Source organism: Chlorocebus sabaeus, chromosome 7 (genome assembly GCF_047675955.1).
Source record: "Chlorocebus sabaeus isolate Y175 chromosome 7, mChlSab1.0.hap1, whole genome shotgun sequence".
NCBI lineage: Eukaryota > Metazoa > Chordata > Mammalia > Primates > Cercopithecidae > Chlorocebus > Chlorocebus sabaeus.
Window position 1 is genome coordinate 105,072,015 of NC_132910.1, and position 18,154 is coordinate 105,090,168.

Sequence of the window (18,154 nt, forward strand, 5' to 3'; positions counted from 1 at the left end):
TCAGAGTCAACATCTTGCTTGTGGACCTGGTGCTGCCAATTTTCCCTCACTTCCCAACCATTTCCTGTCTGGGCTGTCATCCCAAAGTTGACACTCAGACTTTAGATTCCCTGAATTTTCAGGAGCCATCCTCATTATCTTTTCCAGCTCCCGGAACTCCAGACCAAGCTAGAATTCAGAGCCTACATGTGTTTAGGAAGAAAGGTTGCACAATTTTTCTGTGTAATTCTCAACTTTGGTTTTGAGATAACCCAGAACATTTCCCATTATCTCAAAAAACAAGATAAATGTATCTACCAAAATGTACAGTTACACTTCACTTAAAGAAATGCCTTTTACGATGCTTTTAGTCACCAAATAATAAAAATTATGCTACCATATTTCCATAATTCAATGATCGTTGCAGCAGCTCTTCATGAAAACAGCATTTTTATCCTCAAAATATTCTAAAATGAGGCTTCAGACATCCACAAACAATAGATGCCAATTAAAAACAAAAATAAAATCTCTGTTATTTCTACTATTTTATTCTATTTTTGACTTAAATATTAATGAGGAGGTTGCGCAAGATGGCAAAATAGAAGACTCCACAGATTGTCCTCCCAAAAGGAAAATAAAATTGAACAATTATCTACACAAAAAAAGAACCTTCATAGGAACCAAAAGTCAGGTGACCAATCACAGTACCTGGTTTTTACTTCGTATCACCAAAAGAGGCACTGAGGAGTGTAGGGCCAGTCTTGAATACACCCCCACCTTCCCCATCTCCTGGCAGTGGACATGTGCTGAAGAGAGAGAATCTGTGCACCTGGGAAAGGGTGAGCATGGTGATTGTGGGACTCTGCATTGGAACTCAGTGCTGATGTGTCACAGCAGAAAGCAACACTGGGCAGAACTCAGCCAGCTCCCATGGAGGGAACATTTAGTCCAACCTTAGTGATAGGGGAATCTCCTATCTCAGCAGTTGGAACCTGAATTCCAGCAAGCCTTGCCACTGCAGGCTAAAGAGCTCTGGAGTCCTAAATAAACCTGAAAGATTGTCTAGGCCATAAGGACCATAATTCCTGGATAAGGAATTGTGCAGGGCTTGAAGCCAGTGGACTTGGAGGAGCACATGACCTACTGAGCACCAACTGGGGTGGCCAAGGGAGTACTTCCACCACCCCTCTCCCAACCCCAGGCAGTGCAGCTTATAACTCAAGGATTGACTCTTTTCTTCCACTTGAGCAGAGGAGAGAGAAGAGTAAAAAGACTTTGCCTTGCAACTTGGATGCCAGCTCAGCCACAGTATGATAGGGCATTAGGCAGAGTGCTGAGGCCCCCATCCCAAGCCCTAGCTCGCAGACATTTCTAGACACACCCTGGGCCAGAAAGAAACCTGCTGTCTTGAAGGGAAATACCTAGTCCTGACAAGATTAGCCACCTGCTAATGAAAGAGCTCTTGGGCTCTGAAGTACTCCTTGGTAGCCAGGAGTACTCACCATGAAACTTGGGTGAGACTCAGAGATATACTGGCTTCATGTGTGACCCAGCATACTCCCAGATGTGGTGGCTATGGGGAGAGACCCCTTCTGCTACAGAAAAAGAGAGGGAAGGGGAAAGGGGACTTTGTCTTACAGTTTAGGTGCCAGCTCAGCCACAGTGGGACACAGAACCAACTGGGCTCTTAAGATCATTGATTGCAGGCCTTGGCTCGTGGACAGCATTTTTTGAACTGCCCCAAGGCAGAGCAGAGCCTACTGCCCTGAAGGGAGAGTTCCAGGCCTGGCAATATTCATCACAAGCTGACTACAGATTCCTTTGGCCTTGAGTGAACATTAGTAGTAGCCAGACAGTATTCTTCATGGGCCTGGAAGGGTGGTGGCCATATGAGAGACACTCTTCTGCTTGTGGAAAGGGGAGGGAGAATAGGAAGGACTTTTGTCTTGTGGCTTGGGTGCCAGCTCAGCTGCAGTAGAATAGAGCACCAGGTAGGTGTCAGGAGTCCTGACTTTCTGACGACATCTCTGTACACACCTAGGCTTGAGGGGAACTCACTGCCCTGAAGGAAAGGACACAAGCTTGGCTGACTTCAACACCCACTGTAGAGTCCTGGGGCCTTGAGCGAACACAGCTGGTAGCAAGGCAGTGGTTGGTTACTATAGGCCTTCGATGGGACCCAGCGCTGTGCTGGCTTCAGGTATGACCCAGTGCAGTCCAGGTGGTGGTGGTCACAGGGGTTTCTGTGTCACTCCTTCCACAGCTTCAGGCAGCTCAGTATAGAGCAAAAGAATTTGTTTGGGAGGAAGTAAGGGAAGAGAATAAGAGTCTCTGCCTGGTAATCAAGATAATTCTTCTGGGCTGTATCCAGGACCACCAAGGTGGTGCCTCTGCATTAGGAACCCCCTAATGCATATATGACTGCAGTGACCAAAAACTTAGATCACAACACGAAAGTCACTTTGAATACCTGGAAAGCCTTCCCAAGTAGAAGAGGTACAAACAACCTAGACGACAAAGACTACAACAAATACCTACTCTTCAATGTCCAGACACTGATGAACATCCATAAGCATCAGTACCATCCAGGAAAACATAACCTCACCAAATGAACTAAATAAGGTACCAGGGACAAACCCTGGAGAAACTGAGATAGGTGACCTTTCAGACAGAGAATTCAAAATAGCTGTTTTGTGAAAACTCAAAGAATTTCAAGATAACACATAGAGGGAGTTCTGAATCCTATCAGATAAATTTAACTAAGAGATTGAAATAATTGAAAAAATTCACGCAGAAATTCTGGAGTTGAAAAATACAATTGACATACTTAAGAATGCATTGTAGTCTCTAAGCAACAGAATACAGCAAGCAGAAGAAAGAATTAGTGAGCTTGAAGGCAGGCTATTTGAAAATAAACAGAGGAAACAAAAGAAAAAATGATAAAAAAAAGAACAAAGCACAACTACAAGATCTAGAAAATAGCCTCAAAAGGGCAAATCTAAGAGTTATTGACCTTAGAGGGAAAGTAGAGAAAGAGGTAAGAGTAGAAAGTTTATTCAAAGGGATGATAACAGAGAACTCCTCAAACCTAGAGAAAGATACCAATATATAAGTACAAGAAGGTTATAGAACACCAAGCAGTTTTAACCCAAAGAAGACTACCTCAAGGCATTTAATAAACTCCCAAAGGTCAAGGATAAAGAAAGGATCCTAAAAGTAGCCCAAGAAAAGAAACAACATGCAATGGAGTTCCAATACATCTGGAAGTGGATTTTTCAGTGGCAACCTTACAGGAAAAGAGACAGTGGCATGATATATTTAAAGTCTGGAAGAAATAAGCTTTTTATCCTAGAATACTATACTCAGTGAAAATATCATTCAAATATGAAGGAGAAATAAATACTTTCCCAGACAAACAAAAGCTGAGAGATTTCATCAACACCAGACCTGTCCTACAAGAAATCCTACATGGAGTATTTCAATCAGAAAGAAAAGGACATTAATGAGCAATAAGAAATCATCTGAAGGTACAAAACCCACTGGTAATAGTACATAGAAAAACACAGAATATTATAACACCATAACTGTGGTGTATAAACTATTATTGTTTTAAGTAGAAAGACTACACAATGAACCAACCAAAAATAATAACTACAACAACATTTCAAGACACAGTCAAGACATAGTACAATAAGATATAAATAGAAACAACAAAAAGTTGAAAAGCAAGGGAACAAAGTTAAGGTATAGTCTTTTTAAAAATTTTTTGATCAGGAGTCTTTCTCTATCACTCAGCTTGGAGTGCAGTGGTATGATCTCAGCTCACTGCAACCTCCGCCTCCCAGGTTCAAATGATTCTTGTACCTCTGCTTTCCGAGTAGCTGAGATTATAGGTGTTCACCATGCCTGGCTAATTTTTGTATTTCTTTAAGTAGAGATGGGGTTTCATCATGTTGGCCAGGCTGGTCAGGAATTCCTGCCTCAGCCTCCTGACATCCTGGGATTACAGGTGTGAGTCACAGCACTCTGCCTAAAGTGTAGTCTTTTTTAGTTTTCTCTTTATTTGGTTGATTGTTTGTTTGTTTATGCATTTGGTGCCAAGTTATCATCAGTTTAAAATAATAGGTTATGAGATATTATTTGCAAGCCTCATGGTAATCTCAAATCAATAAATATACAATGAATACAAAAAAGCAAGAAATTAAAACACAACCAAAGAAAACTACCTTCACTAAAAGGAAGTCAAGAAGATAAGAAAAAGGGAAGAGAAGACCCTAAGACAATCAGAAAACAAATAACAAAACAACAATATGCTCCTGAATGACCAGTGATTCAATGGAAAAATTTAAAAGAAAATTTAAAAATGTAATGAAACAAATGATAACGGAAAGACAAAATACCAAATCCTGTGGGATACAGCAAAAGCAGTACAAAGAGGAAAGTTTATAGCTGTAAGTGCCTACATCAAAAAAGTAGAAAAATGTCAAATAAACAATCTAACAATGCATCTTAAAGAATTAAAATAGCAAGAGCAAAACAAACTCAAAATTGGTAGAAGAAAAGAAATAACAAAGATCACAGTAGAAATAAATGAAATTTAAATGAAGAAAACAATACAAAAGATCAATGAAACCAAAAGTCAGTTTTTTTGAAAAGATGAAATCAACAAACCTTTAGCCAGACTCAGAAAAAAAGGGAGAAGATCTAAATAAATAAAATCAAAAGTGAAAAAGAAGGCATTTTGACAGATACTACAGAAATTTAAAGGATCATTAGTGGCTAGTATGAACAGTTATACACCAATAAATTAGAAAACATAGAATACATGGATAAATTCATAGACACATATAACCTACCAAGATTGAACTATGAAGAAATCCAAAGCCTGAACAGACCAATAACATGTAATGAGATAACAGCTGTAATAAAAAGTCTGCCAGAAAATCCCAGGACCTGATGACTTTACTGCTGTATTTTACCAAACATTTACAGAAGAACTAACACCTATCCCACTCAAACCATTTCAAAAAATAGAGCAAGAGGGAATACTATCAAACTCATTCTACCAGGTCATTGTTATCTTCATACCAAAATCAGACTAAGAGACATCAAAAAAAGAGAAAAGTAACGGCCATATCTCTGATGAAGACTGATGCAAAAATCCTCAACAAAATACGAGCAAACCAATTCAACAACACATTAGAAAGATCATTCATCATGACCAAGTGGGATTCATCCCAAGGATGCAAGGATGGTTCAACTTACATAAACCAATCAATGTGATACATCATGTCAACAAAATAAAGGACCATATGATTATTTCAAGTCATGCCGAAAAAGCATTTGATGAAATTCAACATCCCTTCATGATAAATACCTTCAACAAACTGAGTATAGAAGAAACATACCTCAGCAAAACAGAGAAACCAGAAAAGAGAAAGAAATAAAGGATATCCAAATTGGAAATGAAGAAGTCAAATTATTCTTGTTTGCAGATGATATGATCTTATATTTGGAAAAACCTAAAGACTCCTCCAAAAAACTATTAGAACTGATAAACAAATTCCGTAAAGTTGCAGGATACAAAATCAACATACAAAAATTCATGGCATATTGCCATGCCAGCAGCAAACAATCTGAAAAAGAAACAAGAAAGTAATCTCACTTACAATAGCTGCAAATAAAATAAAATAAAATAAAATACCTAGGAATTAACTTAACCAAATAAGTGAAAGACTTCTGCAATGAAAACTATAAAACACTGATGAAAGGAATTGAGGAGGCTTCACAAAAAAGGAAAAGATATTCCATGTTCATGGATTGGAAGAATCAATATTCTTAAAATGTCCATACTACCAAAAGCAACCTACAGATTCAATGCAATCTCTACCAAATACCAATGACATTCCTCACAGAAATAGAGAGAAAAAATCTAAAATCTATATGAAATTACAAAAGACCCATAATAGTCAAAGCTATCCTGAGCAAAAACAACAAAACGAAGGGAATCACATTACCTGGCTTCAAATTATACTACAGAACTATAGTAACAAAAGAGCATGGATCTGGCATAAAAACAAACACATAAACCAATGAAACAGAATAGAGAATCCAGAAACAAATCCGGAAATCTACAGTAAACTCATTTTTCACAAAGGTGCCAAGAACATACACTGGAGAAAGAACAGCCTCTTCAATAAATGGTGCTGGGATAACTGGATATCCATGTGCAAAACAATAAAACTAGACCCCTACGTCTCACCACATACAAAAATTAAATCAAAATGGATTAAAGATTTAAACTTAAGACCTCAAACTATAAAACCACTAAAAGAAAACATTGGGGAAACTCTCTAGGAGATTGGAATGGGAGTAGATGTCTTTAGTGCCCCACAAACACAAGCAATCAAAGCAAAAAAAGAAAAATGAGACCGTATCAAGTTAAAAATCTTCTGCACGGCAAAGGAAACAATCAGAAAAGTGAAGAGACAACCCACAGGAAGGGAGAAAATACTTTCAAACTATCTATCTGACAAAGGATTAATAACCAGAATGTATAAGAAGCTCAAACAACTTCTTGGAAGAAAATCTAATCATCCAATTAAAACATGGGCAAAACACCCAAATAGACATCTCTCAAAAGAAGACAAACAAATGGAGGGGCGGAGCAAGATGGCCGAATAGGAACAGCTCCAGTCTCCAACTCCCAGCGCGAGCGACACAGAAGACCGGCGATTTCTGCATTTTCAACTGAGGTACTGGGTTCATCTCACTGGGGAGTGCCAGACGATCGGTGCTGGTCAGCTGCTGCAGCCCGACCAGCGAGAGCTGAAGCAGGGCGAGGCATTGCCTCACCTGGAAAGCGCAAGGGGGAAGGGAATCCCTTTTCCTAGCCAGGGGAACTGAGACACACAACACCTGGAAAATCGGGTAACTCCCACCCCAATACTGCGCTTTAAGCAGACAGGCACACCAGGAGATCATATCCCACACCTGGCCGGGAGTGTCCCACACCCACGGAGCCTCCCTCATTGCTAGCACAGCAGTCTGTGATCTACCGGCAAGGCAGCAGCGAGGCTGGGGGAGGGGCGCCCGCCATTGCTGAGGCTTAAGTAGGTAAACAAAGCTGCTGGGAAGCTCGAACTGGGTGGAGCTCACAGCAGCTCAAGGAAACCTGCCTGTCTCTGTAGACTCCACCTCTGGGGACAGGGCACAATAAATAATAACAAACGCAGCAGCTCTGCAGACGCAAACGACTCTGTCTGACAGCTTTGAAGAGAGCAGTGGATCTCCCAACACGGAGGTTGAGATCTGAGAAGGGACAGACTCCCTGCTCAAGTGGGTCCCTGACCCCTGAGTAGCCTAACTGGGAGACATCCCCCACTAGGGGCAGTCTGACACCCCACACCTCACAGGGTGGAGTACACCCCTGAGAGGAAGATTCCAAAGCAAGAATCAGACAGGTACACTCGCTGTTCAGAAATATTCTATCTTCTGCAGCCTCTGCTGCTGATACCCAGGCAAACAGGGTCTGGAGTGGACCTCAAGCAATCTCCTACAGCTACAACCTACAGCTGAGGATCCTGACTGTTAGAAGGAAAGCTATCAAACAGGAAGGACACCTACACCAAAACCCCATCAGTACATCACCATCATCAAAGACCAGAGGCAGATAAAACCACAAAGATGGGGAAAAAGCAGGGCAGAAAAGCTGGAAATTCAAAAAATAAGAGCGCATCTCCCCCGGCAAAGGAGCGCAGCTCATCGCCAGCAACGGATCAAAGCTGGACGGAGAATGACTTCGACGACATGAGAGAAGAAGGCTTCAGTCCATCAAATTTCTCAGAGCTAAAGGAGGAATTACGTACCCAGCGCAAAGAAACTAAAAATCTTGAAAAAAAAGTGGAAGAATTGATGGCTAGAGTAATTAATGCAGAGAAGCTCACAAACGAAATGAAAGAGACGAAAACCATGGCACGAGAAGTACGTGACAAATGCACAAGCTTCAGTAACCGTCTCGATCAACTGGAAGAAAGAATGTCAGCGATGGAGGATCAAATGAATGAAATGAAGCGAGAAGAGAAACCAAAAGAAAAAAGAAGAAAAAGAAATGAACAAAGCCTGCAAGAAGTATGGGATTATGTAAAAAGACCAAATCTACGTCTGACTGGGGTGCCTGAAAGTGACGGGGAAAATGGAACCAAGTTGGAAAACACTCTTCAGGATATCATCCAGGAGAACTTCCCCAACCTAGTAGGGCAGGCCAACATTCAAATCCAGGAAATACAGAGAACGCCACAAAGATACTCCTCGAGAAGAGCAACTCCAAGGCACATAATTGCCAGATTCACCAAAGTTGAAATGAAGGAAAAAATCTTAAGGGCAGCCAGAGAGAAAGGTCGGGTTACCCACAAAGGGAAGCCCATCAGACTAACAGCAGATCTCTCGGCAGAAACTCTTCAAGCCAGAAGAGAGTGGGGGCCAATATTCAACATTCTTAAAGAAAAGAATTTTAAACCCAGAATTTTATATCCAGCCAAACTAAGTTTCATAAGTGAAGGAGAAATAAAATCCTTTACAGATAAGCAAATGCTTAGAGATTTTGTCACCACTAGGCCTGCCTTACAAGAGACCCTGAAGGAAGCACTAAACATGGAAAGGAACAACCGGTACCAGTCATTGCAAAAACATGCCAAAATGTAAAGACCATCAAGGCTAGGAAGAAACTGCATCAACTAACGAGCAAAATAACCAGTTAATATCATAATGGCAGGATCAAGTTCACACATAACAATCTTAACCTTAAATGTAAATGGACTAAATGCTCCAATTAAAAGACACAGACTGGCAAACTGGATAAAGAGTCAAGACCCATCAGTCTGCTGTATTCAGGAGACCCATCTGACACGCAGAGACAGACATAGGCTCAAAATAAAGGGATGGAGGAAGATTTACCAAGCAAATGGAGAACAAAAAAAAGTGGGGGTTGCAATACTAGTCTCTGATAAAACAGACTTTAAACCATCAAAGATCAAAAGAGACAAAGAAGGACATTACATAATGGTAAAGGGATCAATTCAACAGGAAGAGCTAACTATCCTAAATATATATGCACCCAATACAGGAGCACCCAGATTCATAAAGCAAGTCCTTAGAGACTTACAAAGAGACTTAGACTCCCATACAATAATAATGGGAGACTTCAACACTCCACTGTCAACATTAGACAGATCAACGAGACAGAAAGTTAACAAGGATATCCAGGAATTGAACTCATCTCTGCAGCAAGCAGACCTAATAGACATCTATAGAACTCTCCACCCCAAATCAACAGAATATACATTCTTCTCAGCACCACATCGTACTTACTCCAAAATTGACCACGTAATCGGAAGTAAAGCACTCCTCAGCAAATGTACAAGAACAGAAATTATAACAAACTGTCTCTCAGACCACAGTGCAATCAAATTAGAACTCAGGACTAAGAAACTCAATCAAAACCGCTCAACTACATGGAAACTGAACAACCTGCTCCTGAATGACTACTGGGTACATAACGAAATGAAGGCAGAAATAAAGATGTTCTTTGAAACCAATGAGAACAAAGATACAACATACCAGAATCTCTGGGACACATTTAAAGCAGTGTGTAGAGGGAAATTTATAGCACTAAATGCCCACAAGAGAAAGCAGGAAAGATCTAAAATTGACACTCTAACATCGCAATTAAAAGAACTAGAGAAGCAAGAGCAAACACGTTCGAAAGCTAGCAGAAGGCAAGAAATAACTAAGATCAGAGCAGAACTGAAGGAGATAGAGACACAAAAAACCCTCCAAAAAATCAATGAATCCAGGAGTTGGTTTTTTGAAAAGATCAACAAAATTGACAGACCACTAGCAAGACTAATAAAGAAGAAAAGAGAGAAGAATCAAATCGACGCAATTAAAAATGATAAAGGGGATATCACCACCGACCCCACAGAAATACAAACTACCATCAGAGAATACTATAAACACCTCTACGCAAATAAACTGGAAAATCTAGAAGAAATGGATAATTTCCTGGACACTTACACTCTTCCAAGACTAAACCAGGAAGAAGTTGAATCCCTGAATAGACCAATAGTAGGCTCTGAAATTGAGGCAATAATTAATAGCCTACCAACCAAAAAAAGTCCAGGACCAGATGGATTCACAGCTGAATTCTACCAGAGGTACAAGGAGGAGCTGGTACCATTCCTTCTGAAACTATTCCAATCAATAGAAAAAGAGGGAATCCTCCCTAACTCATTTTATGAGGCCAACATCATCCTGATACCAAAGCCTGGCAGAGACACAACAAAAAAAGAGAATTTTAGACCAATATCCCTGATGAACATCGATGCAAAAATCCTCAATAAAATACTGGCAAACCGGATTCAGCAGCACATCAAAAAGCTTATCCACCATGATCAAGTGGGCTTCATCCCTGGGATGCAAGGCTGGTTCAACATTCGCAAATCAATAAACATAATCCAGCATATAAACAGAACCAAAGACAAGAACCACATCATTATCTCAATAGATGCAGAAAAGGCTTTTGACAAAATTCAACAGCCCTTCATGCTAAAAACGCTCAATAAATTCGGTATTGATGGAACGTACCTCAAAATCATAAGAGCTATTTATGACAAACCCACAGCCAATATCATACTGAATGGGCAAAAACTGGAAAAATTCCCTTTGAAAACTGGCACAAGACAGGGATGCCCTCTCTCACCACTCCTATTCAACATAGTGTTGGAAGTTCTGGCTAGGGCAATCAGGCAAGAGAAAGAAATCAAGGGGATTCAGTTAGGAAAAGAAGAAGTCAAATTGTCCCTGTTTGCAGACGACATGATTGTATATTTAGAAAACCCCATTGTCTCAGCCCAAAATCTCCTTAAGCTGATCAGCAACTTCAGCAAAGTCTCAGGATACAAAATTAATGTGCAAAAATCGCAAGCATTCTTATACACCAGTGACAGTCAAACAGAGAGCCAAATCAGGAATGAACTTCCATTCACAATTGCTTCAAAGAGAATAAAATACCTAGGAATCCAACTTACAAGGGATGTAAAGGACCTCTTCAAGGAGAACTACAAACCACTGCTCAGTGAAATCAAAGAGGACACAAACAAATGGAAGAACATACCATGCTCATGGATAGGAAGAATCAATATCGTGAAAATGGCCTTACTGCCCAAGCTAATTTATAGATTCAATGCCATCCCCATCAAGCTACCAATGAGCTTCTTCACAGAATTGGAAAAAACTGCTTTAAAGTTCATATGGAACCAAAAAAGAGCCCGCATCTCCAAGACAATCCTAAGTCAAAAGAACAAAGCTGGAGGCATCACGCTACCTGACTTCAAACTATACTACAAGGCTACAGTAACCAAAACAGCATGGTACTGGTACCAAAACAGAGATATAGACCAATGGAACAGAACAGAGTCCTCAGAAATAATACCACACATCTACAGCCATCTGATCTTTGACAAACCTGAGAGAAACAAGAAATGGGGAAAGGATTCCCTATTTAATAAATGGTGCTGGGAAAACTGGCTAGCCATAAGTAGAAAGCTGAAACTGGACCCTTTCCTTACTCCTTATACGAAAATTAATTCAAGATGGATTAGAGACTTAAATGTTAGACCTAATACCATAAAAATCCTAGAGGAAAACCTAGGTAGTACCATTCAGGACATAGGCATGGGCAAAGACTTCATGTCTAAAACACCAAAAGCAACGGCAGCAAAAGCCAAAATTGACAAATGGGATCTCATCAAACTAAAGAGCTTCTGCACAGCAAAAGAAACTACCATCAGAGTGAGCAGACAACCTACAGAATGGGAGAAAATTTTTGCAATCTACTCATCTGACAAAGGGCTAATATCCAGAACCTACAAAGAACTCAAACAAATTTACAAGAAAAAAACAAACAACCCCATCCAAAAGTGGGCAAAGGATATGAACAGACATTTCTCAAAAGAAGACATTCATACAGCCAACAGACACATGAAAAAATGCTCATCATCACTGGCCATCAGAGAAATGCAAATCAAAACCACAATGAGATACCATCTCACACCAGTTAGAATGGCGATCATTAAAAAGTCAGGAAACAACAGGTGCTGGAGAGGATGTGGAGAAATAGGAACACTTTTACACTGTTGGTGGGATTGTAAACTAGTTCAACCATTATGGAAAGCAGTGTGGCGATTCCTCAAGGATCTAGAACTAGATGTACCATATGACCCAGCCATCCCATTACTGGGTATATACCCAAAGGATTATAAATTATGCTGCTATAAGGACACATGCACACGTATGTTTATTGCAGCACTATTCACAATAGCAAAGACTTGGAATCAACCCAAATGTCCATCAGTGACAGATTGGATTAAGAAAATGTGGCACATATACACCATGGAATACTATGCAGCCATAAAAAAGGATGAGTTTGTGTCCTTTGTAGGGACATGGATGCAGCTGGAAACCATCATTCTTAGCAAACTATCACAAGAACAGAAAACCAAACACCGCATGTTCTCACTCGTAGGTGGGAACTGAACAATGAGATCACTTGGACTCGGGAAGGGGAACATCACACACTGGGGCCTATCATGGGGAGGGGGGAGGGGGGAGGGATTGCATTGGGAGTTATACCTGATGTAAATGACGAGTTGATGGGTGCAGCACACCAACATGGCACAAGTATACATATGTAGCAAACCTGCACGTTGTGCACATGTACCCTACAACTTGAAGTTTAATAATAATAAATAAATTAAAAAAAAAGAAAAAAAAAAAAAAAGAATACAGGAAAAAAAAAAAAAAAAAGAAGACAAACAAATGGCAAACAGTTAAAAGAAAAGGTGCTCAACACCATTGATTATCACAGAAATGCGAATCAGAAAACTACAATGAAATATCATCTCACCTAATTTAAAATGGTTTATATCCAAAAGACAGGAAAAAACAAATGCTAGTGAGGATGTTGAGAAAATGGAATCCTTATATGTTGTTGGTGGGAATGTAAGTTAGCTCAACCACTATAAATAAATAACAGTGTGGAGGTTCCTCAAAAAACTAAAATTAGAGCTATCATGTGATCCAGAAATCACACTGTTAGGTATATACTCAAAAGAGAAAAATCAGTATATTGAAGAGATATCTGCACTCCCATGTTTATTGCAGCACTGTTCACAATAGCCAAGATTTGGAAGCAACCTAAGCGTCCATCAACAAGTGAATGGATAAAGAAAATGTGATACACATACACAATAGAGTAACATTCAGCCATAAAAAAAGAATGAGACCCAGTCATTTGCAACAACATGGATGGAACTGGAGGTCATTATGTTAAGTGAAATAAGCCAGGCACTGACAGAAAAACTTCACATTTTCTCACCTATTTGTGGGGGCTAAAAATTATAATAATTGAACTAATGGAAATAGAAGAAGGATGGTTACCAGAAGCTGGGGAGGGTAATGGGAGGTTAGAGGGGAAATGGGAATGGTTAATGGGTATAAAAATATAGTTAGATAGAATGAGTAAGGTCTGGTATTTGATAGCACAATAGGGTTCCTACCATCAACAATAATTTATTTTACATGTAAAATTAGCTAAGAGTATAACTGGATTGTTTGCAACACAAAGAAAGGATACATGCTTGAGGAGATGGATACTCCATTTAGCCTGATGTGATTATCATACATGGCATGTCTGTATCAAAATATCTCATGTACCCCATAAATATATATACCTACTACATACCTGAAGAAATTAAACATTAAAATTTTTTAAAATGTATAAAAACAAATTTTCTACAATAAAAAAATGAAAGTTTCTTGTAAATTTTCCAGTGCTATAAATGACAAATACTGAAACCTTCACCTACTTTCAGAAACAGAACAAAATAACCCTCTGATTCCTCAGGGTTCTTCAAGCTATTGCCACTTTCCTTTCTTTCCCTTCATAGGAAAATCTTGTGAAATATAAACTGATGTCTCTGTCTGATTTCAGGGACTGATTTCACTTTTTCTCTCTGCACTTCACTATATTCTGGCTTTTAAAATAAATCTCTATTGAATCTCCCAAAGTCTCAATTCCCTCCCAAGTTGTTCCATTTAGCTATGAGGAATTCCTATAAGAAGCCACAGCTGACTCCAGAATTCACATTGGAAAACCTGGGCTGCTGGTATCTATTCTTGGCCCAAATCCTGAACAATTTCAACAGAGCAAATTTACTTCTCAGAACTTCCTCTCTAGACTCTCCAAGCACCTTATTTTGCTTTTAGTGCCATTCCTTTATTGCCTTATCCTCTATATTTAATACACGGACTTGTTATTTCAGACTCACCTCATGAGTTTTTTTCTTTTTTTTTTTTCATTTGTGCATATATATGCCTTTTGTTATCTTAGAAGTAATGATTAAATGGTAAAATGATATCAATAAACATTTGGGGACTACCCACTAGAAGCAAACATCCTCTGGCTCTGCTATCCACAGGGTCTGGCTGCACTTTCTTCTTCATATCTTAGACTTACAACTGCTGGTAATGGTGATGGCGAAATGCTTTAGAGATTACAAGTGCTCATTTGATCATCAAAACCACCTTTTAAAAGACTAAATGAATAGATGTTCAAGGCCCCTTAAAATTGAATATTGTGTATAACATACCAAGTACATAGTCAACATTTAATAGGAAGCATGTTGGGGAAGGAGAAAAACCATGGGGGGCATCCTCAGGAATACTGATGAGTGTCCTTCAAGAGTTAAAGATGTATGAAGCAGAGTTACAGTTTTAAACAGTACAGCTGACATGCACACAAAATTAGTTGATTTTGTTGATGCTTGATCCAATATTTTTATGAGCCCCACTCACTATTTTGTTTATCAAAGGCAGACCATCCTCTTTTTGTACTCCCACTATAGTAGTCCTAATGCTATCCACAGCAAATGGATGTGTTATGTAGAATAGGTGGAAGGTCTTATCCACAGATAGGTAACAGAAAAAAGTATTAATATGGTTCCAAAATATTAACCCTTTTACGTTTATAAATAAAGCAGAACAGTTTAGAGCAGAGTTATGCAAAATCCTCATAAAAAATCATAAGTGGCTTTCAGGGCTGAAGCCTTGACAGAGGCGCTAAGATACCAACAAGGAATGTGTAAATCAAAAGGAAACTGGTGAGTAATGGGAGCCCAGAGAGTCAATGAAGGCATCATAAAATCCAACTTGGCAGTGCTATGTAAACTCTGCCTGAGGAAAGAGTAATGTAGGCTGATGATACTCAACACTTGAATGACATCCTGCTCCTAATTATTGAGGATTAGCAAGTAACTTTCTGATCACAATTTGGCTTCTTGTGCCTTTTATTCCTAGAAAGGGAAAACTGGTCATTCTAATATGACTATTGTAATCTACATAACAATCACAGCTCACCAAATAAATAACAAAACTGGCATGGTGTATACATCAATCTCTTTTATATTGATGAAAAAGTTTCCACTCCTGGGGAAAGGAACTCCTTGGTGAGTTAATCAAATAAGGTCTGGTGTCTGTATGGCTAAGAGCCAGATGTGGGACTTGGGTGAATTTGCAAAGATTCACAACTGCTTTGTGAAGTATGTACCTTTTTCTGAGAATAAGACGTTTCTCTTTCTCCTCCAGAGCCATCTTGGAGTCATAAGTAAAGTGATTAAATTCCATACCATTGTATATGGCTAGTTAGATAATGCTCAATACAATGAATTTATACCAAAATATGAGACTGTCCCTAAATAACAAAATAGGAATGACAGATTAACACTTGCTTCCCTTTTTCATTATCATAGGAATTCATATGTGGAAACATTCACACGTTCCAAAGCTGAGAATAACACTGTGTTTATGGAGAAATTCATCATAATTCATTCTTGGAAAGTATCATTCTTATCTGGTTTGAAGACAAAGTAAGACATACTGTAGGCCCCTAACAACCACAAGTAGTTCATTGTTGTAATATAATTGTTGTGTAACAACTGTTTGCTCTGGTGAGAATTTATACCCAGCTAACTTTAGATATCAGACAGGAAGATGACAAAAATAGCAACCAAAGAAAGCAATGACTAGTATCCTCTTAAAACTTGATTTAATCTTTACAGTATCCCGGTGAGAAAGTCATCAAAGAGAATATGTCCAGTAGAGCCATGACAGAGGCGGACCCACTCAGCTACACTAACTAGTGTCACGAGTTTCACACTCTAATACACATGTGCCCAGCCTTACCAAAAGTGGAGCCTGAATTCAACAGATCGACTGCCAAAGAGCTGGAAAAAGGGTTTTTCATCCAAAACATCAAGATCTAATTTATGTATTGTACAATACTGAATACATTTGAGTAGTGAGACTGCATCCATGTGTCATCAGGTTTTAATTTTATTTCATTTTCAAGGTCTGAGTATTTACTTTTAAGTGGGGTATCAATATCATTCATAATTTCAATGTCTCCCCTCCTGGCAATTCAATGAAATGCATAAAGTTGTGAACAGTCCACATCATGGACTATGGTTGCTGCTCATTCTTATCATGACAGCGAAAGCACTGGAAATGAAACCAAAGAAATAAAAGCTGGTTTCTAGGAGATTCATTTAAATTGTTTAGTGGAGTGAAACATCGTGGGCAACCAAGTGGTTTATCCTTAACTTTTAAGAGATTCAGAACAGTTACATTCTCTCTCTCTAATCTGGCTTGGAAATGCAGGGGAAAGGGGTAGTCAGGAGGGGAGCATTCAAAGTAAAGAGTAGGGAGTCACTTGGATGTTAACTTTTCTTGTCACACTGCTATGGGGCCAGCCTGTGTCTTACCAGAAATTCTAGAGTGCCTCTTCCTATGATGAAGTGAACATTCATGACTGACTCTTAAAGAAATTTTACCAACCAAAAGGCTGATTTTAAAATAGAAACTCTACATTATTTTAAACAATTGAGGTGCTAAGTTTAATATTGTTAATAGATGAATACAACATTAATCAAAAGCTGAACTTGCGGGCTTTCCAACAAAGAAATGTTAAACAAATAACAATACATTGGAGTTATTTGTTTTACCTTTTAATTTTTTGTTTTCTTAAAAGAACAAGAAAATGTTAAAAGTAGTTTGGAGTGATGAAAATTTATGATAATACCAAAAATAATTCACTCAGGATGCCAAGTGGTGCCTACTCATAGATCAAATGTGAGTGGCCCACCGAAAACTGAAGCTTCTGATAGGCATGTATTTTTCCGTTGTAAATAAAGGTTAAAATTGCAGGCGTATTTGGGGAGAAAATAATGCTGGCAGCTATACAATGTTATTAAATAATTGATATCAAGGCTATTCTAACACTGGTAGGTAGATTTATAATCTTTTAAAACCACTAGAATTCGGGAATTTGAAAGCAAAAATATTGAACAAACGAGGAAAAATAATCTTCTGGTGTCTAAAATATGATCTGGCAGTTTGTAATGAGTTCATGTTCCAAGCAAAGCATCAGCCAGCTTGAAATGTCAATCAATATTTTATGATGTTGTCACTGTTTTTCACAGGGGCCCAAGAAACCCTGCTGACCCAGGTGTAGATTAATTACATCTAGTCAGTTTCAACAGCCTCCTTAACTGTCATCCTTTCCTTTGGCCTTTCTCTTTCCTGTTACACTTGCAACTTTTAGCTCACCTCTAAACTCAGACTTATGCCCTTCACAGGTTATATTTGCTCTTCCAAGAGAGGTCCCAACCTATTGCTTCAGAGGTCTTGACATATACACTTACCTGGATATTTATGGATACATGCTTATATTATTTCCAGAAGTATTTCTAGCCTTTTTTATGTGTGATATTTAATAAAGAAATTTTTAGAGTAAGTTCTATTAAAAAGATAAAAGCTAAATTTAATTAAGTAATTCCAAACATAAGGGAACTAAGAACAACTCTGACAAGAGGTCAAGAAAACACAGTAAGAATATGAGATTAAAGGCTCCCCATCCATTTATTTATTAGCTTTTCTAACTGAATCTTTAATGGGAGGGCCCTCCTTTAGAGGTCAGAAGGAATTTGGTCCTCACCGTCTTCTGCCCTGACATTTAATCTCAGACCAGGTTCCTCTTAACCACGTTTATTCCAATATCAAG

General features: G+C 38.9%; 1 protein-coding gene across 1 annotated transcript in view; it reads right to left on the reverse strand.

Annotated features, from left to right (window-relative positions):
* DCHS2 (dachsous cadherin-related 2) overlaps positions 1 to 18,154 on the reverse strand; it is a 272,591-nt gene that overhangs the window by 53,587 nt on the left and 200,850 nt on the right.